Genomic DNA, 26,352 nt, shown 5'->3' on the forward strand with positions numbered 1-26,352 from the left:
AAAGCACTTTTGCAAATAGGTTGTAAGCATTTTTGCAACCCTGAGGGGTTGATGAGAAAAGAACCCTTGATTGCTTTAGCCCTGAAGTTGCTCTATTTATCACTGCCTGGGCTTTCAGACCAGGCACTGTGATTGTCCCAGCCTCAGGCCCTGCAGAGAAGACCCAGATTTTTTTTCTGTGTAAATCTCAGAGTGAATTGGTCTGCCTCCAACATAAAGAATTGGTCGCTACCATTCAGACAGCACCTTGAGTCTTGAAGGATGTGATCAGGTAAGTGAGGACACCGTTTAATCAGTGATTTGGGAAATATTTTATGTTAATTGGGTTAAAAAAAAGTAACAGCTTTGGTCATAGAAACCTGTTTGTTTCTATGTAGCACTCATTTGGGCAGATACCAACATCATGTTGGATTTGGTGTACCTCTCTGAGGAGCTCTTGTAAGCAGTGGTGCCTTGATGATGTCGGTATCACTCTTCCCTACATCCACCCCTCTGTGGAGTGCTAGCTGAGCAGAGAAAGGGCAAGGGAGGAATACTTGGGTCTGGATGAAGGCTTCAAAAGAGGAAAGAACACCTGAAACCAGAGAGCTAAAGTGTATAGTGTTGCCTTGATAATTGATTCTTTTTGAACCCTGGGGTTTATGGGAGAGTCATGGAGTTTGGAGTCTTTGAAAAGAAACTGGGAGAGACATAGCTGATATATTCAGGAGGCAGCATTCGCATGGACTTTGATGTGACCAGCACCCTTTGAGTTTCTGTGGTATGCAACCTACACCATCATACATGGTGCCCTGCCACGAGTCCCACAGCAGCCTACTAGTATTCTCCGGCACTGTCCCACATCCATTTCTACCTGAGCCCTGTGGCTTCAGGCTTTGGCTTCAGGGAAAGATAAACTGAAGAGGTCTTGGGAAGTTACCTGGGAACTAGATTGCCAAGGAAAATCAGACCCACGAAGGCTCAGTTAGAAAAACTAAGCCAATAAAAATTAAAAAGTGCCTTGGGTTGTTAATATGAAAAATGTAATAATGATACCTATATTGCAGGTGTGTTATAAAGCCAAAATAATGTACCTACAGCCAAAATCATGTACCTGGAACAATGGTTGCTCTTCTCCATTTGCCCCCAAGTTGGTCCTTTTCTTCAGTTCCTTATCTCAGTAAATTTCCTTCTCCTCTATCCCCTCCCCACCTGTCATATTCCAGCCACCACTGAGTCTCTGGATAGCAGCAATGGGCAGCTAACGGGTGGCTTCTTACAAACCACTCTCCACAGTTATGAGGTGGATCACTGTCTATTACACCTCTATCACACCTCTCCCATCCCCTCCCTTAAAACCTCATAATTGCTTTCCATTGCTCTGAGAAGAACAGACAACACTCTTAATTGGACCCTGGGCTCTGGCCCAGTCTTCTGTCCAGCTTCTGCTGGCTTGACCTGCCCCACTTGGCTTAAATAACTGCTACCTTCAGATTAGGTGAAAAAGAAGGGATGACTTGCTGAATGATCCCTCCTACCCCACTTCCCCTGGGTTGTGAGTGTAAGTCTGGGTTTCTGGGTTTTGTTGTTCTTTTTAATGCTTTTAGCTCACTTACCTCAGCCTGTCATTATGTCTGCATTGGGCATGTTTATTTGATCAGGGAGAGTATGACCAGGGTCTCTGTATGGTTTTCCCCATCATGGTATTTCCAGGGGCTGGTGCAGTACCTGAAGCTCAGGAAATAGGTTTTTTGGGGGGAGAGGTAATGAATTATGCCATATTATCTTTAATTAAGTACAAAGACATTCCAATCCTGTTGCCTAGAGATCATTTCACTTACCGCTCTATTTGGCTGCCAGTCTCTCGTCTCTCTCTCTCCCCAGCGGTGGTGAGGCAATACCTTTTCCTCAGGAAAGAACAATATGTAGTTTGTTGCCTTTTCAATATAAAGATGTTGGAAATCTGGGTGGCAAAGCTCTTGCTGTTGGCATCATTTATTTGAACCAATCAAGAGAACCAGGATATCTCTCTCTGTTGGTGATCATGCCAATTCTTCCCAAGTTAGCACCTTCCATTACCATTAAACTGGTTAACAGTTTCAAACTTTTTAAGATCGATAATCTTGCCAGTTTTCACATCAATCTGACAGTACCATTCGCTTTGATGAAGGGATCAGGGTAGCAGGTGGTGAGAGCATCATGAGTCACCAGATGAGAGATTTTTTTTGTCTACAAAGATTTTTCTTATTTTGCACAGCTTATATTTGGCCTCCTCAGGTGTAATATGATAAACAGCAGAGCCGCCCTTGGTGTCATAGATCAGACAGAAATTCTCTACAGCCTTTTCAATGCCGATGACGCCCATTAAACCATCAGGATAGGCGATATCAGTTCAGACCATGCCATCAATCTTAATGAACAGCTGCACGCAGATCTTCTTTACTTCATTGTCAGGGCAAATTTAGTCTGCTCTTTAGAAAAAGATGCAGAAAAAACAGTCTCTCAGCTGTGGGGATCAGTCAAGGATGAGGAGTAAACACACCCATCAGTTTATCCAGCATCCAGTGCTTTGGAGCTGCCACATCCTTCAGACACTACTGGGACCGTGAGCCATGACTCCGCTAAGCATGAAGTGTTTGTAGGCTGAATGAAGCCATAAGGCAAAAGTCTTGCCCAAAGTGTGACATATGGCAGTGGGTCCATAAAAATAAGTAAGTGGGCTCTAGCTGGTTGGCTCAGCAGTAGAGCATTGGCCCAGCGTGTGGAAGTCCTGAGTTCGATTCCCAGTCAGGGCACACAGGAGAAGAACCCATCTGCTTCTCTCCCCTTCCCCCTCTCCTTCCTCTTAGTCTCTCTCTTCCCCTCCTGCAGCCAAGACTCCATTGGAGCAAAGTTGGCTCATGCGCAGAGAACGGCTACATGACCTCCGCCTCAGGCACTAGAATGGCTCTAGCCGCAACAGAGCAATGCCCCAGATGGGCAGAGCATCACACCCTGGTGGGCACACCGGGTGGATCCTGGTTGGGTGCATGTGGGAGTCTGTCTGCCTCCCTGCTTCTAACTTCAGAGAAATAAAAAAAAAATAAGTAAGTGGAGATATAGACTCCTAGGGGTCTGAATCTGAGGAAGGCTGGTGACAGTATGCAGGAATCCAGGATTGGTTGATTAGAAGGAGGTGAGAAACGTTAAGGTCAAAGCATCACATAACACTGTGGACATATTGATAGAATGTACTTTATACTAAATGTCATGATAAAATAACAAGGCTAGCTTTTATGCAAGATTGGAATGTATATGGTCTTGAATATATTTTGGCAACAGGTCTTGTCTAGTTCAGGGTTCATCTATTCACATTTGAGATTTAGCTTTTTTAGTAATTAATATATCAGGTGGGGACATCAAAACAGGTAGATGAAAGTAGATATTGATAGATCAAAATTGTACCTGCGTTACCATCCATTATGAGTGGCGACTTTCACGGGAGAAGAACCACACATTTCTATCCCTGAGCCCCAACCTGGTAACCATGAAGCAGTCTGTAGTAAAAGTTGCCATCTCTAATATAAAAATTTAGGAAGAATCTTCGAGAGCATTTTTGGATTTAGAGAAACCTTAGAGATCCTGTTGTCCTCCTCCTCACTTCTATCCCTTAAATGCCATATGACATGGTGGCTAGTAGAGCAGACGCTGGAGCCAGACGTCTGATTTCAAATCCTGACATTGCCGTTTTTACTTACTCGTCAGGCAACTCCAACTGAGCATGCTTTGCTCAGCCTCTGTCTCCTCATCTGTGAAATGAGAATAATAGTAGCACTTCCCTCTTAGGGATGTTGCAGGTATGCGTGTACTAAGATGAGACTATGTTGTCCACCCACTGTAATAAAAATGTGAAAAGAGCCACTGATGATAAGAGAGCCAGAAAACCTTACTTAGAAACAAGGTTTCTGAACAATTCTCAGCTCTCTTTAGTTCAATCAAAATTTGTTGAATATCTGTAAGAGATACATTTTTATACTCAATGCCTGCAGTGGTTTTGTGAGGTAGCTGGTATTCTCCTTTTGCAGTTGAGGAAACTGAGGCTTAGTGAGGTTGGCCCAAGATTCCATGGCCCATAAGGAGCACAGCCAGACTTTGTCCCCAAATCACCTGACTCCAGTTCCAGGACCCTGTCCCTCATCCATACGTACCTCTTCTTACCAGATGTCCTGGAAAATTTAATACTTTTTAAATAAAAAAGTGAACAATTGACAGGTTAATAGGAGGGTTGAGAGGTGAGTTCACTTTGACCCAAGAGAGGTTCATTTATCTATGTTGAATGTTTTATATTTAAAAACCCTCAGATAACTGACTAATCAACCAATACCTGCTATGAGGACAATATGGTGGTAGGGTATGATCTGGTGAAATAAATTGGGAGAATCTTCTCACTGTATGCCTATGTGAAAAAACTAAAAGACTGATAAATTGCTTAGGAAATAGGGTATATGTCTAGCTTTTTGAGCTACTTAAATATATTGAATATATTATGCATATTTAGTAAATTTTGAATAATAAGATTTTTTTTTAAGTTAGATGTTGTCCCTTATTTGCCATCAAGGTTGTGAGCACAGCTTTTGGTTCTACAGATTTCTTCATTGATTTCACATTTTTGCTGGACACTGGAAGGATTAGTTTGAACAACTGATGGATTGTAAGGTGGGTGATCCCACTCCAGGTGACACAGCTAGCAAGGAGAAGTACTGGCAGTGAGACATGGCTCTCAGCTGTGTGGACAAGTCGTCGGGCTCAGTAGTGCCCCAGCAAACTGCTGGTTATCCTTAATATGCGTATAAGAACAAAGAAAAAGGGGGTGGGGGGTAAGGAAAGAGGAAGGTGGAGGTAGAATTGGAATTAGAAGGGAAATAGGAGAAAAGAAAAGTATAGGAAAATTCAGGGGGAAGCAAGTTTGAAAAGTGGTAAGACATTAAAAATATATATATAAAGAAGAAAGAAAAGTGGTGAGACAAGGAAGAAACCCTTCCAAAATCCAGGCTGGAATGAGTTGCAAGAGAAACAGTTCATGTGCCTGGAGTTCCTGTATTCTTCAGCCAAATCGAAGTCTCCTGGAAAACAGGAATCATGCGAAGGCAGCTTTCCTTCAGGCAGCTAAAATAGATTATTGAAAACCGACCTTTTTAATTAGTTCTTTTTTCCTAGGAAAATGTCTGAACCCCATTTCTGAGCTCCTTCGTGAGATGATACCTGTAAATCACTCAGAGAGTGCTAGGAGTGCAGCAAGGACACAGGAATGTTGGCTGTCATCATCATCATCATCATCACCTAATTTGTGCTTTGACAAGCTTGGTTTGCTCAGCAGGGGGTGATGGAGGGAAAGGTAGCTAATAAATTACAATGGAGGAATTGCATAAACAAAACCCAAATCAAACAGACCCACAAGAAGCAGACCCAGACCCTTACTAAGTGCCACTTCATCTGGTGGGGGATAAATAGTCTTAAATGTCTGCACAGCTTCTGGGGCACTTAACATCAGTGGTCACAGTAATGACCCTGAATAATCAAGGAAGAGAGGTCATTTAAGCTCAGTGCCCTATTGGGCACTGAAAGGAGAAAGGTGAGGTATTCAAGCAAATTTCAGAAAATATTCCAACTCAGATAATTAAAATAGAAAAAGAAAATAAATTGTCACATGGAAGGTAAGCTTTGGCGGTCTGGAAAAGTCCCTTGCATAAGCAACCTCATTCTAAGTGAAGCCAAGTATGTGAAATCTCTGGTTTACAAGAGTCAGGAGTCAGGACGGACAGTGACAGTGCTAAAACTGAGAGCCTGATGTGGGGAGGCATAAATAGGCCTGAGGCATGCAGAGGACATGAGAAACCCCACTCCCCGCCACCATTCTGAGCTCACAACTCACTGTGGCTTGGGACTCCACAGCAGAGCTGCAGTCATGACCAGGGGCCTGTAACATAAGATCCCTCAGAACAGCGCACGAGGGAGGGGCAGTGTGCTGATGGGCTTTCCATTATTTGAAAGGTTTTTATGAAAGGGGCCCTGCTCATAAGAACCATTTCTTTCCTTCAGGTGAAAAAAACAGGACCTTTTTTGGATGAATGGCTTTTTTTTCTTTAAAGAAAATGTCAAATTGTTTTGCTGTGAAAAATAACGTAGAAATTAATGAAAGGGTACAAAAGAGATGTGTATGTTCTTACCTCCTGTTCTCCAAAATGGAAAAGAAGGGAGAGGCAAGGCAGAAGTTCACGCTGCATGTAGAAACTTCTCTGCGCTCTGCATACACACATTCTTTAGCAAGTGGTCAGTGGTGCTGCAGTCTGGCACCTGGTTCTGGGAAGACAGAAGTGTCACAGCAGGTGGACACATCAGCTGCTTCCAGCCATGGGTATATCAGAGAGGACAAGTGCCCAGCTGCTCCCCTGGGAGAGAGAGTGTCCCAGCTCCTTCCCTCTCCCAGGGACACCACCCACCCCACCCCCACCCCCATTCTCTGCTTTCTTCCCTGGGCCCTTAGCAGCCTGGTTTGCTTTGTGGGCAGCATTTCCCGGCTGAAATACCAGGTGGGATTCTTTCACCCTTTGGCAGCTATGATACTATAAACAGATAGTGAACGTCACTGCCTTGTGGAGGGCTGGATTCTTACAGGACAAAGTGAGCAGTATTTCAATGAAACCTTGTGGATTATTGCAAGCCTAAACTTTAACTCAGGTTTTCTTTTATGTTTTGAGGGTTTATCAAAATCATTGGGAAATATTTTTGTTTGTTTTTTATTGTGGACAAACTAAAAGCCTGGTCTTAGGAAATGTACAAAGGCCAGAGCAAAAATAAATAAGAGGGAGAATTTTATCCTCTAGATGAATATTTCTTCTACTATTTCACGTGCATTTGCTTTGTAAGACCCTTACATAAAGCCGTGCATGAATCAAAGTGATTTTATGGGTCCATAATTGTGTCTTTGCCACTCGCTGGTACCGTTGGACTGGGGCCTGAAGTGCCATCATCCTTTGCTCCAGCCTCCAGAAAAATCGACATGTACTTGTGGTGGTGGATCCATATCAAAATGCCAGCCCATAACTGGCTTTTAAAACATTTGGAAAAATTCTTTAGCCCTCCAGAGCATTAGGTCAGGATGAGCCTTATGGAGGAAAAAATGTATTTCTCATTTGTATGACATTATTTCATACCAAAACAGCCTCCTGACCAAACATGACATCACTGTAAAATCCAGCTCACACTCTAAGAGGTTCATAAACTAGCATTTACATAGACCGCTCTGATGAATCTCACACACACTCAGCCATGCTTATTGTGATTGGCTCCATTGTTGGGCTTCAGCTCTCAGCAAAATTAGATATCTAACCATACTGATCACTGTCACACTGGACACATTCTGGCCTGTCACTTCAGGGAGTGGTGTGGAAAACAGGCATTATAATCCATGTTTAGACACAGTGTTCTATAGCCGTAGTCTTATTAGTGATTTCTTGCTGTGAAACTGTTAGTTATTTTAATGGTAGACCTTGACATTGACTCTGTTATAGAGGAATAAATCTCTAATACTGGAACAGATGACTTCAGGCTTTGTCTATTTCTACCTCCTGGTATTATGTTTTAGAATTCACTTATTTTTATAAAATAAAAAAACATTAGAGCAAAATTGGGAAATAGAGGCAAGCTGAAAAATGAACTGTAGACAACAGAAAAAATAAAAAATAAGAATGACCCACTTTCATTGAAGAATGACACTTGGCAATATTTTTTAGTTTTTCTTTCTTGTGTATAAGATTAAAATGGAATATTCATATATATTTTGATGTCTTTTTTGTTTTACTTAACAGTATTTATTAAATATTTTTCTATGTTATTACAGAGACAATTCTAAATCAGCATCTTAAATAATAGCATACAATTTAAGATGAAAGATATAGTATGGTTAAATATAAGGTCTACCGGAAAGTTCTGTCCGTTTCTATCACAACAAGTTTCGACACGTAAGCACATGTTTATTTGGCGCATGTGTGCTTCTCTATTTTTATCACTGACGTAGCAAATTAACTAAAACAAAGTTGATTCACGTTAGTTTTATGTGTGAAGCGATAGTGTACCCATGGCTACTGATAAAGTTCATTTACGCCACTGTAATTTTTACGAATTTCAACAAGGAAGAAATGCTACAGAGACATGTCTGTTGCATCCTCCATATTCCCCGGACTTAGCACCCTCTGACTATCACTTGTTTTTGTCCTTACAGAATTTTTTGAAGGGCAAAAAATTCAAAAATGAAGAAGATATCAAACAAGCACTGGTTCAATTTTTCGCATCAAAAGATAAAACCGATCCTGGCCGGTTGGCTCAGCGGTAGAGCGTCGGCCTGGCATGTGGGGGACCCGGGTTCAATTCCCGGCCAGGGCACATAGGAGAAGCGCCCATTTGCTTCTCCACCCCCGCCCCCTCCTTCCTCTCTGTCTCTCTCTTCCCCTCCCGCAGCCAAGGCTCCATTGGAGCAAAGATGGCCCGGGCGCTGGGGATGGCTCCTTGGCCTCTGCTCCAGGCGCTAGAGTGGCTCTGGTCATGGCAGAGCGACGCCCCGGAGGGGCAGAGCATCGCCCCCTGGTGGGCAGAGCGAGGCCCCTGGTGGGTGTGCCGGGTGGATCCCGGTCGGGCGCATGCGGGAGTCTGTCTGACTGTCTCTCCCCGTTTCCAGCTTCAGAAAAATACAAAAAAAAAAAAAAAAAAAGATAAAACATTTTTCAAAACTGGAATATACAAATTGCCCTCACGCTAGCAAGAAACCATTAATAATAATGGCAATTATATTATTTAATAAAATTTATTGATGGTAAGAAAAATTTGTATTTTGTTTTATTCCAAAAATAGACAGAACTTTCCGGTAGACCTTATATTTTGATTATCGCTTCTTTTTTGCTACTGTTAATTGCACTAGAATATCTTTGTACCTGAAACATTTTATTCTGTTTAAGATTAAGTCCTTAAAATAGCTTTTCAAGTATTCAATTACTGGAGCAAAAGATACAAATATTCTTAGTTATTTTCCTAAATCTTTTCAATTGGATGAAGGCCACCTAATTTCAAGACTCAGAGAGGTTCAGAAAAGTTCATTTGTCCCATCGAACACTAGGACAGAGCCAAGCATAGATTTCAGGTTTCTTGATAGCTAGATCTGGTCTCCTGACAAATTTGAGAGATTGTACGTATAGTGAGGAGAGAACTATGCCAATTTTTAAAATATGAATCTGAGCAAATAATCTGAAACTGCTTTGCTGCTAAATTAAGGCAATGAGAGTACAAGCTGTGCTATGCCTGGTACAGCTGTTATTTGAGATCATGAGGTAGAATCTGACTAGAGAGGTCACTTCCTCATTTTCTTTTTACTTCCTCTCTCAATTAGTTCAAAAGGATTGAGCCCTATGGAGCGGTCAAGCCAGTTGCTATCATACTTGGTGTGGTGATTCAAGTGCGATGGTATTGCAGTTCATAACTGCTCCCATCTATGTGATCCCGGCTGACCAATCTTGGATAGGACATGTATTATTATATTTATGCCACAGATGAGAGAGCAAGGCCAGTGAGGTGAAATGTTGCCTTCCCCAAGGACACAGCTGGTAAATGGCAGAGCTGGCCGTAGGATCTGTGGCTTCTGCTTCCCAAGCGTTTTACGCCAAAAGCATCTATAAGAACAAAAATTGGTCCACACTTTCAAGATAATTCAAAGGTTTCATTGAGAGTTTGGTGGTTTGGATTTATCTTCATAAAAGGAAAACACAGGGCACTTTTCCAAGAGGAGAATATCCAATGATGAAATGTGTTTGTTCTGAAGCCATATTGCAGGAAACACGTGAGAAAGCAAGTTTGTGGAGCTCTAGAATTTGGTGTGATGGCTTCTAATAGTCTGCAAGTGTGAAATTACTGGATGTGTCTTTGGTGAAAACATGCTGACCTCCATAGGCGCTGGAGAGCAAGTGTCACCTGTGACGGGAAGGAGGCTCCTGAGAGGCAGGTCTCCGCAGGCCTGTGGGCTTCATCTCACATACCTGTATTGGGAGCAGCAGGTGACTGGTTGTCACTTAATGTTGACTTCAGCTGACAGTTCCATGTAATGGGGATATGAAGTTTAATTGCCTGTAACACCAGCTCTTTCCTTGCTATGGAGGAGGTGTGATTCTGTGAAACTCTCTGTGTGTGTGTCTGTCTGTATGTCTGTGTGTCTGCCTATCTCTGTCTCTCTCCCTCTAATGATCCCCCTGCTATTTCTTCATTTGGATTATACTCATTAACTGGCTAAAACCTTATATGCAGCCCATAGTTATGCAATGAGGAGTAATTTTAGTTTAGTGCAATTTAACGTAGTGTATGCTGGATTATTCTTCAAAAAACTCGCACTAAGAAATATATATCTCCGGACCAATATTTTTTACAGCCATGGTCTGACAGGGGCCACATGATGGCTAAATTCAACATGCGCAAAGATGAAGATGCCTCAGACACACTGGTCCTTGTGTGACACACAGGACCCACATAGGGGTCTTGGGTTGCCTCTATTTTCCAATAAGAGGTTGATTAATTCACACAGATGGAAAAAATGCAACATCCACACATCATAGAAAGGAAATTTAGGAAGATGAAGCTCAAGGTTAGTTTGGGCTTGAAATTCTGTGAGTTTCAGGTTACAGGATATCAGTTATCCTGAAAGCCTAATATGATTTATTTAGAGAAGCCTATTGTCTACAGGATGGTTTGTATACAGTGTGGTAATTCCTTTATAGATGTTGTGTTGGGAAGTTTTAATATATGCCAAGGGGAAATATACTTGGGATAATATTTTCTGGTAAGCGTTGGGAGGGGAGTGGGAATCACTGATTCAGAGCGTCTTAGCTGTGTAGTTGTTAAATCACGTACATCTGCTAAGTAATTAGCATGCTGTGGGGCAGGAGGTTCTGGAAGGAAACACCACAACTCCTCGCTATCCAACTCCTTTCTGAATACACTTCTGCTTTTTTGAAGACACAGAGCAGAGAACATGGAAGGCCAGGTAGAAACATTTAGGGTGAGCTAGTATCTTGCCTTGGCCAATATCCCTTGCAGGGTCTTCTCTCTGCCCCAGTTTCCTCAGAACATCATTGGCCTGCTTCTCACTCCTGGCGCTCACCCCTCAGCAAAACACACTCTTCTCCAAAAAGCAGGTAGTTAACACTCTCAGTATTTACTCTACAGTTTACACATTATTTTATTTGGCCTTCATGGCAATCCTCAGAGATAGGCACTATCATGCCCAGTGTATAGAGGGAGAAAAGACAGCTCAGAGAGGTCAAGTGACTTGCTCAAGGCCACACAACTAATGAGCATTAGAGCTAAATTTCTAGCACGCTATCTATTCCATTCTAACATACCTCAGAGGCGTGAGACACTTATTTCAGGAGGAGTAGTCCTTTTCACGGGGCTTCTTAACATTTATGTGCATAGAAATTATCCAGGGAACCTGTTAAAAATGCAGATTCTGCCTGGCCTGAGGTGGCACAGTGGAATAGAGTGCTGATCTGGAATGCTGAGGTCACTGGTTCGAAACCCTGGACTTGCCCGGTCAAGACACATACAATAAACAACCAATGAACAGCTAAAGTAAAGCAACTACATATTTCTCATACCCTCACCCTTCTCTCAATAAATAAAATCTTTAAAAAAATGCAGATTCCGATTCAGTACAGTTTGGGATGGGGCCTGGCACTGTGCACTTCTAGTAAGTTCTCAGCTGCTGCCAGGCCCTGGACCACAGGTTGAGTAGTGAGAGTCTAGAGCAGGGGTCCCCACACTTTTTACACAGGGGGCCAGTTCACTGTCCCTCAGACCGTTGGAGGACCAGGCTATAAAAAAAACTATGAACAAATTCCTATGCACACTCCACATATCTTATTTTAAAGTAAAAAACCAAAAACGGGAACAAATACAATATTTAAAATAAAGAACAAGTAAATTTAAATCAACAAACTGACCAGTATTTCAATGGGAACTATGGGCCTGCTTTTGGCTAATTGAGATGGTCAATATCCGGTTCCATATTTGTCACTGCTAGCCGTAACAAGTGATATGACGTGCTTCCGGAGCCGTGATGCTTGCATCCCGCATCACCGGAAGTAGTACTATACGTGAGCAACTCCACGCTTTGCGGTGCCACCACATACAGTACTCTCACTGACCACCAATGAAAGAGGTGCCCCTTCCGGAAGTGCGGTGGAGGCCGGATAAATGGCCTCAGGGGGCTGCATGCGGCCTGCGGGCCATAGTTTGGGGACCCCTGGTCTAGAGCATTGATTTACTGGGAGACAGGGGCACTGTTGATGGCCGCTTTAAAGCATTCTTCACAGGAGAAACGGGGTGCTTCTTCCAGAGGAGGTGTTGCCTGTACTTTCCTTCTAGAAGCCTCACAATGCAAGCACACTGTGTGGGAATGCCCAGGAGACTGCCCCTGTCTTCCAGGATGTTCAACTCTAATGCAAAGGAAGAGATCCTTAGTGCTTCTATTTCAGGTGAGAGAACTGGTCTGGGCAGATCTCTCTGCAACCACACCACAAAGACAGCCATCAATTCTAATTTTTCATAAGGCAGACCCTTCACATAATTCATGCTTCTAATATGTGCTGCTGTTAAATTATTTACCATATTTTTCACTCCATAAAACACACTCCTCCCCCCCAAAAAAGTGGAGGGGAAAATGCCTGTGCATCTTATGGAGTGAAAAATATGGTATTTTATTAAATATTTTAATATACCATTTGGTTCAGAATATTTTTTTTCTTATTTTCCTCCTTAAAACCCTAGGTGTGTCTTATGGTCAGGTGCATCTTATGGAGCAAAAAAAGACGGTAATATCCCTTTTGCATTGCCAATACAAAACATGGGACCAAAAATTTGTTACTGAGCTTTAGGGAGGGAGTGGGAGGAGAGACCTGAAGGAAGTGGCAGGGTCTTAGGAAATGCAGAGCTCTTCACGGGGTCCTTTAGAGCAGTGGTCCCCAACTTTTTTGGGGCCACGGACCAATTTAATGTCAGAAAATATTTTCACAGAGCAGCCTTTAGGGTGGAACCGATAAATGTATCATATGACCGAGACAAGCGTCAAGAGTGAGTCTTAGACAGATGTAACAGAGGGAATCTGGTCATATTTTTAAAATAAAACATTGTTCAGACTTAAATGTAAATAAAACGAAAATAATGTAAGTTATTTATTCTTTCTTTGCGGACTGGTACCAAATAGCCCATGGACTGGTACTGGTCCGCGGCCCAGGGGTTGGGGACCACTGCCTTAGGTCATCCGAGAAGGGAACACATCATGGTCCCGAGGTTTCCCGAGGAAAACCATTCACAATTTTCTTCACGACTGTTTGGTCATTTTCTTTATCTAAATTATTTTTAATTTTTCTTTAATTTTTTTGATATGGTCTTTCTGGCAGTCCTTTGGCATCTGGGTACAATTTGCCTTCTGTTTCCTTGTGCCTCCTCCCTATTGTCAGTGTGTGTCTGTGATGCTTTGTTATGGGTGATATGCCTTTATTATTTATGCCTTTCCTTTGTTGATGGCCTTTGCTTAGTCACCCTGCTTTTCTCTGGTGTGTTCTTCAATCACACTCTATTTCCTACAGCCCCATTGGCCTTTCCAATTCCTTTTCCTTTCAGTCTTCTCATTTGTCAAACGGGGATACTTTAGACTCTGTTTCAGGGAGTTCAGAGAGTTGCTGAGAAGAATAAATGGGATAGTGCAGATGGAGCACTTAGCAAATGACACTCAATAAATTGTGACTGTTTTCCTAGTTCTTCAATGTAGGTTCAAAATTATCCAACGGGAGTATTTTGGATTGAACCAGCCCTCACTAGATTATGTGATAAATGTCTTTAATCCTAGGGTGGACCTGGGGTTCTTTGCGGTTTTGGTGAACCCAAGAATGGACCAATTGATTCCCACTTCCTAGAGAACTGTGACCTAAGTGTGTTCTGTGCAAACCCTTCAGCTGGATATGTCACCAATTGATAACATCTGGGTTCAGGCAAAAATATGCAAATAGATTAAGAGAAGAGAAGAGAAGGAAAATACAGTGTGTCCATAAAGTCATGGTGCACTTTTGACCGGTCACAGGAAAGCAACAAAAGACGATAGAAATGTGAAATCTGCACCAAATAAAAGGAAAACCCTCCCAGTTTCATACCTATTCAGTGCAGTTCGATGTGGGCTCACGCACTGATTTTTTAGGGCTCCTTAGGTAGCTATCCCGTATAGCCTCTACAGACTCATCAGTAACTGATGGCCTACCAGAACAGGGTTTCTCCACCAAACTGCTGGTTTCCTTCAACTGCTTATCCCACCGAGTAATGTTATTCCTATGTGGTGGCAGTTTGTTATAAATGCGCAGATATTCACGTTGCACATTGGTCACGGATTCAAATTGAGCGAGCCACAGAACACACTGAACTTTCCTCTGTACTGTCCACATCTCGACTGGCATGGCCATGGGCTGCTCCGCTGTATACATGGTATTATATCATCATCTGTGCGTGCACACATGCTGCCACATCATCCTACAGAAACTGGGAGGGTTTTCCTTTTATTTGGTGCAGATTTCACATTTCTATCGTCTTTTGTTGCTTTTCTGTGACTGGTCAAAAGTGCACCATGACTTTACGGACACACTGTATATGGAGACCAAAGTGCTTTAAACAGAGTGGCATTCCTGGCACATGCTGTGTATAGCATACATGCTCACTTATAATTGCTACCATTTAACCAGGGTTTACTGTGTGCCAGGCACTGGGCTAATTTGCATACATCGTCTTTTTTTCACTATCTTAGCCATTCTATAATCTCTTCTATCTATGGTCAAAAGAGATCACTGGGGCCCTGGCCGGTTGGCTCAGTGGTAGAGCATCGGCCTGGCTTGCAGAAGTCCCGGGTTTGATTCCCGGCCAGGGCACACAGGAGAAGCGCCCATCTGCTTCTCCACCCCTCCCCCTCTCCTTTCTCTCTGTCTCTCTCTTCCCCTCCCACAGCCGAGGCTCCACTGAAGCAAAGATGGCCTGGGCGCTGGGGATGGCTCCTTGGCCTCTGCCCCAGGTGCTAGGGTGGCTCTGGTCGCAACAGAGCGACGCCCTGGAGGGGCAGAGCATCGCCCCCTGGTGGGCGTGCCGGGTGGATCCTGGTCGGGCGCATGCGGGAGCCTGTCTGACTGTCTCTCCCCGTTTCCGGCTTCAGAAAAATACAGAAAAAATAAATAAATAAAAAGAGATCACTGGCCACTTCATAGTCAAAGTGTGGAGAAATAGAATTCCCCCACCTCCTGATGAGAAGAGCAGCTAAGTGTCATTGTAAGTGGAGGGATAAAGTGAATTTTTGAAATCAGTTTGGAACAGTCTCATTAGTATAAATAATACGGAAGATCACATATTTCCCTGGAGTAACTTCTGTGCCCAAGAAAAGGGGAGTCAGGTGGCAAGTGCCTCCTAGCATCTTTAGTCCCTTTTAATACAGTAAAGAGTCCAAGAAGCAAAACTGAAATGTGGTTCAATTGTTTCATATGCTCAGGAGCTATATTGTAACTGTTTGGGGAATTTTGTATTTTCTGAATTCACCTGGGTTCTCCTGTTCAAAACAAGCCCCCAGCTAAAAATGGTACTTTTCTGTTATCTCAAAGTTCTGCCAAGTGCTACACGGTTAGTGTGGTAACCAAAGCTGTAAATACTTCTACTGGCCTCTTCAAGGGAGAGAAAATGAGTAATAAATCCTCCCCTTCTAAAAGTAAGTAAGGCCACAGCTTACCAAATCATGAAAAGGGCTGAACAGTATTCATCAAAAGATGGGATGTTTTGTATTGTAGGAAGGAAGATGATAAAATACGAATCCTTGGAAGACTGGACATGGTTCATTATTTTCCATCTGTAAGCCTTCCAAATTTGGTAGTAATAAAACAGTTTTCATTTGAAATATATTCTAATATATAAAGAAGTGAGTCAATTAAAAGGTAAGCAAATGATAGAAGTGATCTGTGGATAGGGCACAAATCTTGAAGGTGGTATGTGAATGATTCCAGATAGTGGAGCCACATGTATCAAAGCTTAGGAGGCAACTCCTCATGCAAAGTGAGAAAATTCAGCCGGAAAGAAGAAGTAAGTTGCAGAAAGTATCAGATCTAAAAAAAGCAGACCTGGGCTACTGGCTCAAAATTCACCCCTCCCATACTCTACTACACACCCCTCCACACTCCTTGTATTTTATAATTTTACATTTTACTTTTAAAAATTTCATTAAACTTATTGGAGTGACATTGGCGACTCATTCCTTTAAAATCAACAACCTGAAATGGACAAAATTACTTACAGGTGCAAACACATTTAATTAGGAAATGTTATAAAATGAATACTATTTCCTCTCATTTATAATTAAGCACCTTCCACACTTGGTGATGAAAATATTGATTATAATTGCCATACAAAGAGTAACATGCACCTAAGTATTTGGGGGAGTGGCTTCATAATTTTTTGTAGATTCAGACTGTAAATAAGAAATATCTTTGTATACAGCTGAAGTTGGTAATATACTGGGACAAATCTTCAGACAGATTATTACCTTATAAACACATATTTGAATATCCATATTGGGTTAGAGAGAGATTTCTTTTTTTTCATTAATTTTAATGGGGTGACATTAATAAATCAGAGTACATATGTTCAGAGAAAACATCTCCAGGTTATTTTGACATTTAATTATGTTGCATACCTATCACCCAAAGTCAGATTGTCTTCCGTCACCTTCTATCTGGTTTTCTTTGTGCCCCACCTCTCTCCCAACCCCTCCCATCCCCTCCCCACCCCCAGTAACCACCACACTCTTGTCCATGTCTCTTAGTCTCATTTTTATGTCCCACCTATGTATGGAATCATGCAGTTCTTGTTTTTTTCTGATTTACTTATTTCACTCCGTATAATGTTATCAAGATCCCACTACTTTGTTGTAAATGATCCGATGTCATCATTTCTTATGGCTGAGTAGTATTCCATAGTGTACATGTGCCACATCTTCTTTATCCAGTCATCTATTGAAGGGCTTTTTGGTTGTTTCCATGTCTTGGCCACTGTGGACAATGCTGCAATGAACATGGGGCTGCATGTTTCTTTACATACCAATGTTTTTGAGTTTTGAGAGTATATACCCAGAGGGGTGTCCAAACTTTTTACACAGGGGGCCAGTTCACTGTCCCTCAGACCATTGGAGGGCTGCCAAATACAGTGGTCCTCTCACTGACCACCAATGAAAGAGGTGCCCCTTCCAGAAGTGCAGTGGGGGCTGGATAAATGGCCTCAGGGGGCCGCATTGCAGCCCGCGGGCCGTAGTAGAGGGATTGCTGGGTCATATGGTAATTTTATTTTTAATTTTTTGAGGTACCACCATACTATCTTCCATAATGGTTGTACTACTTTACATTCCCACCAACAGTGAATGAGGGTTCCTTTTTCTCCACTGCCTCTCCAACACTTGTTATTATCTGTCTTGTTGATAATAGCTAATCTAACAGGTGTGAGGTGGTATCTCATTATAGTTTTGATTTGCATTTCTCTAATAGCTAATGTAGATGAGCATCTTTTTATATATCTGTTGGCGATTTGTATTTCTTCCTGGGAGAAGTGTCTGTTCATGTCCTCTTCCCATTTTTTTATTGGATTGTTTGTTTGTTTGTTGTTGAGTTTTATGAGTTCTTTGTATATTTTGGATATTAGGCCCTTATCTGAGCTGTTGTTTGAAAATATCATCTCCCATTTAGTTGGCTGTCTGTTTGTTTTGTTGTCAGTTTCTCTTGCTGTGCAAAAATTTCTTAGTTTGATGTGGTCCCATTCATTTATCTTTGCCTTCACTTCCCTTGCCTTTGGAGTCTAATTCATAAAGTGCTCTTGAAAACCAAGGTCCATGAGTTTACTACCTATGTTTTCTTCTATATACTTTATTGTTTCGGGTCTTACATTTAGGTCTTTGATCCATCTTGAATTAATTTTAGTACAAGGGGACAAACTGTAGTCAAGTTTCATTCTTTTGCATGTGGCTATCAGTTTTCTCAGCACCATTTGTTGAAGAGGCTTTCTTTTCTCCATTGTGTGTTGTTGGCCCCTTTATCAAAAATTATTTGACCATATATATGTGGTTTTATTTCTGGGTTTTCTATTCTGTTCCATTGGTCTGAGTGTCAATTTTTCTGCCAATACCATGCTGTTTTGATTGTTGTGGCTCTATAATATAATTTGAAGTCAGGTATGGTAATGCCCCTAGCTTCATTCTTTTTTCTTAGGATTGCTTTGGCTACTTGGGTTTTTTTATAGTTCTATATAAATCTGATAATTTTTTGTTCCATTTCTTTAAAAAATGCCTTGGAATTTTGATGGGAATTGCATTGAATTTGTATATTGCTTTGGGTAATATGGTCATTTTGACTATATTTATTCTTCCTATCCAAGAACAAGGAATATTTTTCCATTTCATTGTATCTTTTTTGATTTTCTTAACAATGCTTTGTAGTTTTCATTATATAGGTCCGTTACATTCTTTGTTATGTTTATTCCTAGGTATTTTATTTTTTTTGTTGCAACCATGAAGGGGATTATTTTTTTGAGTTCATTTTCTGATGTTTTATTGTTGGCATATATATAGGAAGACAATGGACTTTGTATATTAATTTTTTATCCTGCAACCTTACTGTATTGGTTTATTGTTTCTAGTGATTTTTTTGTGGATTCTTTGGGGTTTTCGATGTATAGGATCATATCATCTGCAAAAAGTGAAACCTTTACTTCTTCTTTCCCAATATGAATGCCTTTTATTTCTTTTTCTTGTTTTATTGCTCTGGCTAGAACTTCCAGCACCACGTTAAATAAGAGTGGAGAAAGTGGACAACCCTCTCTTGTTCCTGATTTAAGGGGAAAAGTTCTCAGTTTTATGCCATTTAATATGATGTTAGCTGATGGTTTATCATAAATGGCCTTTATTATGTTGAGATATTTTCCTTCTATACCCATTTTGTTGAGTGTTTTAAACATAAAATTGTGTTGTATTTTATCGAATGCCTTTTCTGCATCTATTGATAAAATCATGTGGTTTTTTTCTTCTTTGTTTTGTTGATATGGTATATTATGTTAACTGCTTTATGTATGTTGAACCATCCTGTGATTCTGGGATGAATCCCACTTGATCATGATGTATTATTTTTTTAATATGTTGTTGTATTTAATTTGCTAGTATTTTGTTTAGTATTTTAGCATCTGTATTCATTAGTGATATTGGTCTGTAGTTTTCTTTTTTTGTGCCGTCCTTGCCAGGTTTTAGTATGAGGGTTATGTTGGCCTCATGAAATGTATGTGGAAGTATTGCTTCTTCTTCAATTTTTTGGAAGACTTTGAGTAGAATAGGAACCAAGTCTTCTTTGAATGTTTGATAGAATTTACTAGTATAGCCGCCTGGCCCTGGACTTTTATTTTTGGGGAGGTTTTTAATAGTTTTTTCTATTTCCTCCCTGCTTATAGGTCTGTTTAGGCTTTCTGCTTCTTCATGACTTAGTCTAGGAAGATTGTATTGTTCTAGGAATTTATCCAATTCTTCTAGATTGTTGAATTTAGTGGCATATAGTTTTTCATAGTATTCTACAATAATTCTTTGTATATCTATGATATCTGTGGAGATTTCTCCTCTTTCATTTTAGATTTTGTTTATGTGAGTCCTTTCTCTTTTTTCTTTGGTGAGTCTTGCCAAGGGTTTGTCAATTTTGTTGATCTTTTCAAAGAACCAGCTCTTGTTTTATTAATGTTTTCTATAGTTTTTCTGTTCTCTATTTATTTCTGCTCTGATTTTTATTATTTCCTTTCTTCTGCTGGTTTTGGATTGTCTTTGTTCTTCTTTTTCTAGTTCCTTAAGATGTGAAGTTAAGTGGTTTACTTGGGCTCTCTCTTGTTTCTTCATATAGGCCTTTATAGTGATATGAACTTCCTTCTTATTACTGCTTTTGCTGCATCCCAGAGATTCTGATGTGTCATATTGTTATTTTCATTTGTTTGTAGGTATCTTTTGATCTCTGCACTTATTTCTTCTTTGACCCACTCAGTTTTTAAAAGTATGTTGTTTAATTTCCACATTTTTGTGGGGTTTTTTTTTTTTACCTCTTCTTTGCAGTTGAATTCTAGTTTCAAGGCTTTATGATCAGAAAATATGCTTGGTATAATTTTAATTTTTCTAAATTTGCTGATGTTATTTTTGTGGCCCAACATATGGTCTATTCTTGAGAATGTTCCATGTACACTAGAGAAAAGTGTATACTCTGGCACTTTGGGATGAAATGTCCTGTAGATGTCTATCATATCCAATTGTTTTAGTGTTTTAAGGCCAATATTTCTTTATTGATTTTCTTTTTGGATGAATGATCTAGAGCCGTCAGCAGTGTATTGAGGTCTCCAAGTATGATTGTATTTTTGTCAGTTTTTGTTTTTAGGTCAGTCAGTAGCTGTCTTATGTATTTTGGTGCTCCTTGGTTTGGTGCATATATATTAAGAACTGTTATGTCTTCTTGATTCAGTGTCCCCTTAATCATTATGAAATGACCATTTTTGTCTCTGATTACCTTTGCTGTCTTGTAGTCAGCATTGTTAGATATGAGTAGTGCTACACCTGCTTTTTTTTAGATGTTATTTTTTTGGAGTATTGTTTTCCAACCTTTCACTTTGAATTTGTCTTTATCCTTGTTGCTCAGATGTGTTTCTTGTAGGCAGCATACAGTTGGATTTTCTTTTTTAATCCATTCTGCTACTCTGTGTCTTTTTATTGGTGAGTTCAAGCCATTTACATTTAGTGTAATTATTGACACTTGAGGGTTTCCTATTGCCATATATTGCTTTCTGTTAGTTTTGTATCTTGTTTGATTCATCTCTTTTGTTTTCTATCATTTGTTTTCATTTGGTTGTAATCCATGCTTCTTTCCTCTGTTACTTCTTTTTTCAAGTCATGTGCTTCTGTGGTGGTTTTTTCAGGGGTGATTACCATTAAGTAATGAAAAGGGTCCTACCATGCTCATTGTAGTACACTATCTTATGAGTGCTTCTGCACTCCATCCTCCTTTGCTACTGTTAATCTTCGTCCTCTCCCCTTTTTTGTTCTTGTTGTCACAGTTTAAATTTGATTTTATTATGTTCTTGGTGGAGCTTTTACTTGTAATTTTGTTCTTTGTACCTGGTTGGAAAACCTTCTTTAGTATTTCCTGAAGTGGGGGTTTTCTGGTGATAAATTTCCTCATCTTTTCTGTGTCTGTGAATGTTTTAATTTCTCCTTCATATTTGAAGGATAGCTTTGATGGGTATAGTATTCATGGCTGAAAGTCCTCTCTTTCAGAACTTTAAATATTGGGGTCCACTCTCTTCTAGCTTTTAAAATTTCTGCTGAGAAATCTGATGATAATCTAATGAGCCTTCCTTTATATGTTGTATTCTTCTTTTCCCTGGCTGCCTTGAGAATTTTTTCTTTGTCATTGGTTTGTGCCAATTTCATTATGATATGCCTTGGAGTAGGTTTGTTGGGGTTGAGAAAACTCGGTGTTCTGTTTGCTTCTTGAATTCAAGGCTTTAGTTCTTCCCATAGGCTTGGGAAGTTCTTGTCTATTATTTGTTTGAATATGTTCTCCATTCCATTTTCTCTCTCTTCTCCTTCTGATATACCTAATATTTTTACGTTGTTCTTTTTGATGGAGTCAAACAATTCCTATAGGACTCATTTTTTTTAATATGCGAGTCTCTCTCCTCTTCTCTCTGTTGTGCCTCTAGTTGCCTGTCTTCTATGTCACTAATTCTCTCTTCTATCTGACCTGTTCTATTAGCTAAGCTTGTTACCTCATTTTTCAGTTCATAAATTGAGTTTTCCATTTCTGTTTGATTCCTTTTTATAGTTTCAATTTCCTTGGTAATATAGTATTTATGTTCGTTGAGTTGTTTTTTGAGCTCTCTAAATTGCCTTTCTGTGCTTTTTTGTATATCTCTGAGTATTTTTAGGATTACTATTTTAAATTTTCTGTTATTTAACTCCTAGTTTTCTAATCTATTAAAATTTTTTTCTATATATTTTTTCCTCATCTATCTGAGCTACATACATCTCTTTCTTTTGTATCCATGATATTTGATTTCCTTTTCTTTAATGGCATCTGAGGGTTGTTTTGTCAATAACACTAATAAGAACTGATAAAGAATAAAAATTAATAAAAATATTATTATTTTTCTTTGAGAAAATACTGTGAAAATCTGAGAATTATATTGTGCTAAATGGGACAAAAACTACCTCAAACTGGGGGCCTGAGTTGGGGAGAAGTGACAGAGGGAAAAAAAACGTGGTAAAGACGCACAAAATGGTATAAGAAAAAAATTTGGATCATGAATAAAATAGTTTGCTTGTAAATGTTGGTCGAATGAGAGATATAGTGAAAGAGACAAGAAGAAAACAAAAAAAATAAAATAAAATACTATTGTGTTAAGTGGAACAAAAACTACATATAATGAAGAGCCAGGGTTGGGAGGAATGCTAATGAGTTAAAAAGTGAAGTAAAAAGCACACAATATGCCACAAAGAAAAAATTTGAATACAAAATAAAATAATTTGTTTGTGAGTGAAGATCAAATGAGAGGAAAAGTGATAGAGAAAAGAAGAAACCAAGAGAGAGGGAGAAAAAAGAAAAAGAAAAGAAAAGGGAGAGAGTTAAGGCTTTTGGAATGTAACCTGCATAGAGAGAAAGAAAAAAGAATGGGAAATGTAACACCTATGGGTAATAAAGTTCAAGATGAAAAGAAAGGAATAAGATGAAAAGAGGATAAAAGGACCAAGGTGGAAGAAAAAAATAAAGATAAAAAAATGAAAGAAAAAAAGTGGAAAAAGTTATAAAGACTATAGATTATTCTTGATTTTGAGAGGTTATCTTCTTCCTTTTTCCTTCTTCTCTTTCTTCTTGTTCGGTGGCACTGTACCCCAGGCTCTGCCCCTGTGGCACGCTTAGGTAGAGATTTGCAGTTGATGTGTCGCTATGGCGATGACATATACTAGGCCTCAGTCTCATTGGTAGTCGGGGCTTGTTAGTATTTGCAGGCTCCAGCAATGGGAGAGTCTGTTTTCTTGGAGCCTCTCTCCAAGTCTCTTCTTCCTGAACCACAGCCTGGTGACCCAGCTGTAAAGTTGCCCCTGCCACTGCCTGGAGAGTAAGAGGCCCTAAGAGCTGGCAAATCCCCACTCTATTCCCACTCAACGCAGGGCTCTGGGTAAGGCTTTGCCAGCCAGAGCTGCCAGTGTAATCAGGCAGGGCTGGGAGACAATTGCTCTCAGGGTGTCTTGCTATGAGCCTCCAGGCATGTCCAGTATGCCTCAGCACTCTGGGACAACTCTCCCCAGGCTTTTTGTACTTTGTAACCCGTATTGGCTGGCAGGAAGATGCCCTAGTCACTGCCTGCAGAATAGGAGGTTTTTTAAAAGCTGCCAAGTCCCTCCTCCAGGCCTTTTTTTTTTAATAGCACAGCCCTGAGTATGAAAGCTCTGCCAACCAGAGCCACCAGCTTAAGCAGGTAAGGGGCAAGTTGACTTCTATTCAGGCTTCTTTCTAAGGTTCCCCGGGTATATCTAGTTAAATTTACCTTAGCGTTCCATGGGATTGCTCTCTGCAGGCTTCTCCCTTGTTAAAAAGCCTACAGCCTAGCCTGCCCAATTTCTGCAGTGTTCTCTGAGGTCTGTTCCATAGGAATGTGTTTTTTACGCTGTATAGGTTGGCAGGAAGTTGCCCCAGCTACTGTGTGTAGAGAAAGAGGCACTAAAAAATATCACGTCTATCCATCGGGTTCGCTTAGATCGCTGACCTGAGAAAGAGCTTGTCAGCCAGAGCTGCTGACAGCGTAAGCCTGTTGGGCAGTGAGCAGACTGTGGGTTAAGCTAATTTCAGCGATTGGATCCGTGGATCTGATCCAGAGACAGTCTGCAACTGCCTGCGCGCCCCTCACCCTAGCACTTCTGTATATTTTCTTCCCCGAGAATGTGCTTTGTTAGACTGTATGGCTGGCAGAGGTGCCTCTCCCGCCCGGAGAGGTTTGGGCATAGGGAAGTCGGCTTTCACTCATTCCCCACGCGCTGTTATTCAGGGAGCAGGGATTACACTGAGACTTTGGTTGCAGCCCATGCAGAAGGCTACTGATGACAGTCTCTGACCCTGCCCCTCTGTCCAGGAATGCGGGTGCCCATGCCTGGGGCCCTAGGAGGAACCACTCACACACTGTTCATGCTCACCAACCAGGATATCGGGAGTAAAGAAGGCAACTGCTCTCCCATCTCTGCTGGGGTGCGCTGCTAGCATTAGCTCTGCATGGGCTGAGCTGTGGGCACACTCTCTCCTCAGTTTCAACATCTCTGCCCCAGCCCATCTCTTTCCACACCCCCAGCCCTTACTTTCTTTATTTCCAAGTGAAAGCAGCCCCTGCTCAGGTCAGTGAAGAGGGCGGAGTGCTCCATCTTATTTCCTTCAGGGTTGATTATATATTTAGCAATCGTTTCACCCAATCGTACCTTTGTTCAGTTTATGTATATTTCAGATGCTCCTGGGATCATTTTTCTGTCTCTAGTTGTTGAATTTGTTGAAATTTCAGGGAGTGGTATCGGGAACCCTTCTCATGGCATCATTTCTCTGACGCCACTCTAGAGAGAGATTTCTAATCAAAGATCATATATGTGCCCTTAAAAATACGTGAAGCTAAATAATTTAAAACATATATGGAATGGAACATATAATTAATTAAAAATATATATGGAATGATGTACGTGGAATCTGTGCTGCATGCTGTAAACCTTGAAAATACTATGTTAAGTGAAAGAAGCCAGTCACAAAAGGTCACATATTATTTGATTTCATTTATATTAAATTTCCAGGTAGGTAAGTCCATAGTGACAGATTATAGATTGGTGGTTGCCAGGGGCTGGGGTCAGGGGTGGGTGATAGGCAATGACTGCTTACTGTGTACAGAGTTTCCTTTTCAGGTGACGGAAATGTTTTGAAACTAGATACAGAGGTTGCCCAATATTATGAACATACTAAATGCCCTGAATTCTTCTTTTTTTCTTCTTCATTTTTTAAAAAATTTTTATTAATTTTAATGGGGTGACATCAATAAATCAGGGTACATATATTCAAAGAAAACATGTCCGGGTTATCTTGTCATTCAATTATGTTGCATACCCATCACCCAAAGTCAGATTGTCCTCTGTCACCTTTTATCTAGTTTTCTTTGTGCCCCTCCCCCTCCCCCCCCCATTACCACCACACTCTTATCCATGTCTCTTGGTCTTGTTTTTATGTCCTACCAATGTATGGAATTATGTAGTTCTTGGTTTTTTCTGACTTACTTATTTTACTCCGTATAATGTTATCAAGATCCCACCATTTTGTTGTAAATGATCCGATGTCTTCATTTCTTATGGCTGAGTAGTATTCCTTAGTGTATATGTGCCATATCTTCTTTATCCAGTCTTCTATTTTTTTTACAGTGATTAAGGCCTTTAAACAAACTCTTGGTCAATATAGCAAGAATCCATGTAGTGTCCTTAACATGTTCACCAAGTCCAAGTTGGCACTAACACCATTCCAAATCCCTGCAAATGCAACCCAACCCCAGTTCAGTCTGTTAGGAGCTGTCACAAGGAGCAGGAGTCCAGGAAAAGTCCACATCTAGGAAAAGTCCACATGGCATGGCACTGGAATTGTTGTCACAATTTTATACTTTGCAGCTCATGTCCAAGTCCAATGACCACTGCTTCTAGCTGGTAATGATTCAGGTAGACTGGAAAAGCCATCTGCAGCATGTGTGGAGATGGAGCTTCTGCTCTCCTCTGCCTGGAGAGATGAGACCAGGTTGCTTTTCCCTGGAGCTCTGCGACTATGACGTGGTAAAGAGAACCTTGGGATACACTAAGCTGAGTGGCAAAGGTAAATTCATAATAGAAGTTGCAAAAGAGGGAAAGAGAGCTCTAAATTAGGAGTAAGTCCCAGCCTGAAATATGAGTGGGGCATTGAGGTAGGAGGAATAAAGGAAACACTATATATCTTCTTCATTTTTTATGGTTAATTTTGTGCTATGTAAATAACACCATAATTAAAAAACCTCAAATACATATATAAACATAAGTATCTATACTTATGCACATGCCTGTGCATGGCATGCTTGCTTTTCATTAGTATAGTGTTTCTCAAACTCTTGGCTTTAAGGCCACATTATGTCCTTAAAAATTATGGAGGATGACAAAAAGGTTTATTTATATGTGTTATA

General features: G+C 40.6%; 1 protein-coding gene and 1 pseudogene across 5 annotated transcripts in view; one reads left to right on the forward strand and one right to left on the reverse strand.

Annotated features, from left to right (window-relative positions):
- PRUNE2 (prune homolog 2 with BCH domain) overlaps positions 1-26,352 on the forward strand; it is a 288,030-nt gene that overhangs the window by 6,594 nt on the left and 255,084 nt on the right. The gene's annotated exons all lie outside the window — the stretch shown is intronic.
- Positions 1,825-12,627, reverse strand: LOC136323684 (small ribosomal subunit protein eS4, X isoform-like; annotated as a pseudogene).

The sequence above is a fragment of the Saccopteryx bilineata genome, chromosome 2 (assembly GCF_036850765.1).
Source record: "Saccopteryx bilineata isolate mSacBil1 chromosome 2, mSacBil1_pri_phased_curated, whole genome shotgun sequence".
Taxonomy (NCBI): domain Eukaryota; kingdom Metazoa; phylum Chordata; class Mammalia; order Chiroptera; family Emballonuridae; genus Saccopteryx; species Saccopteryx bilineata.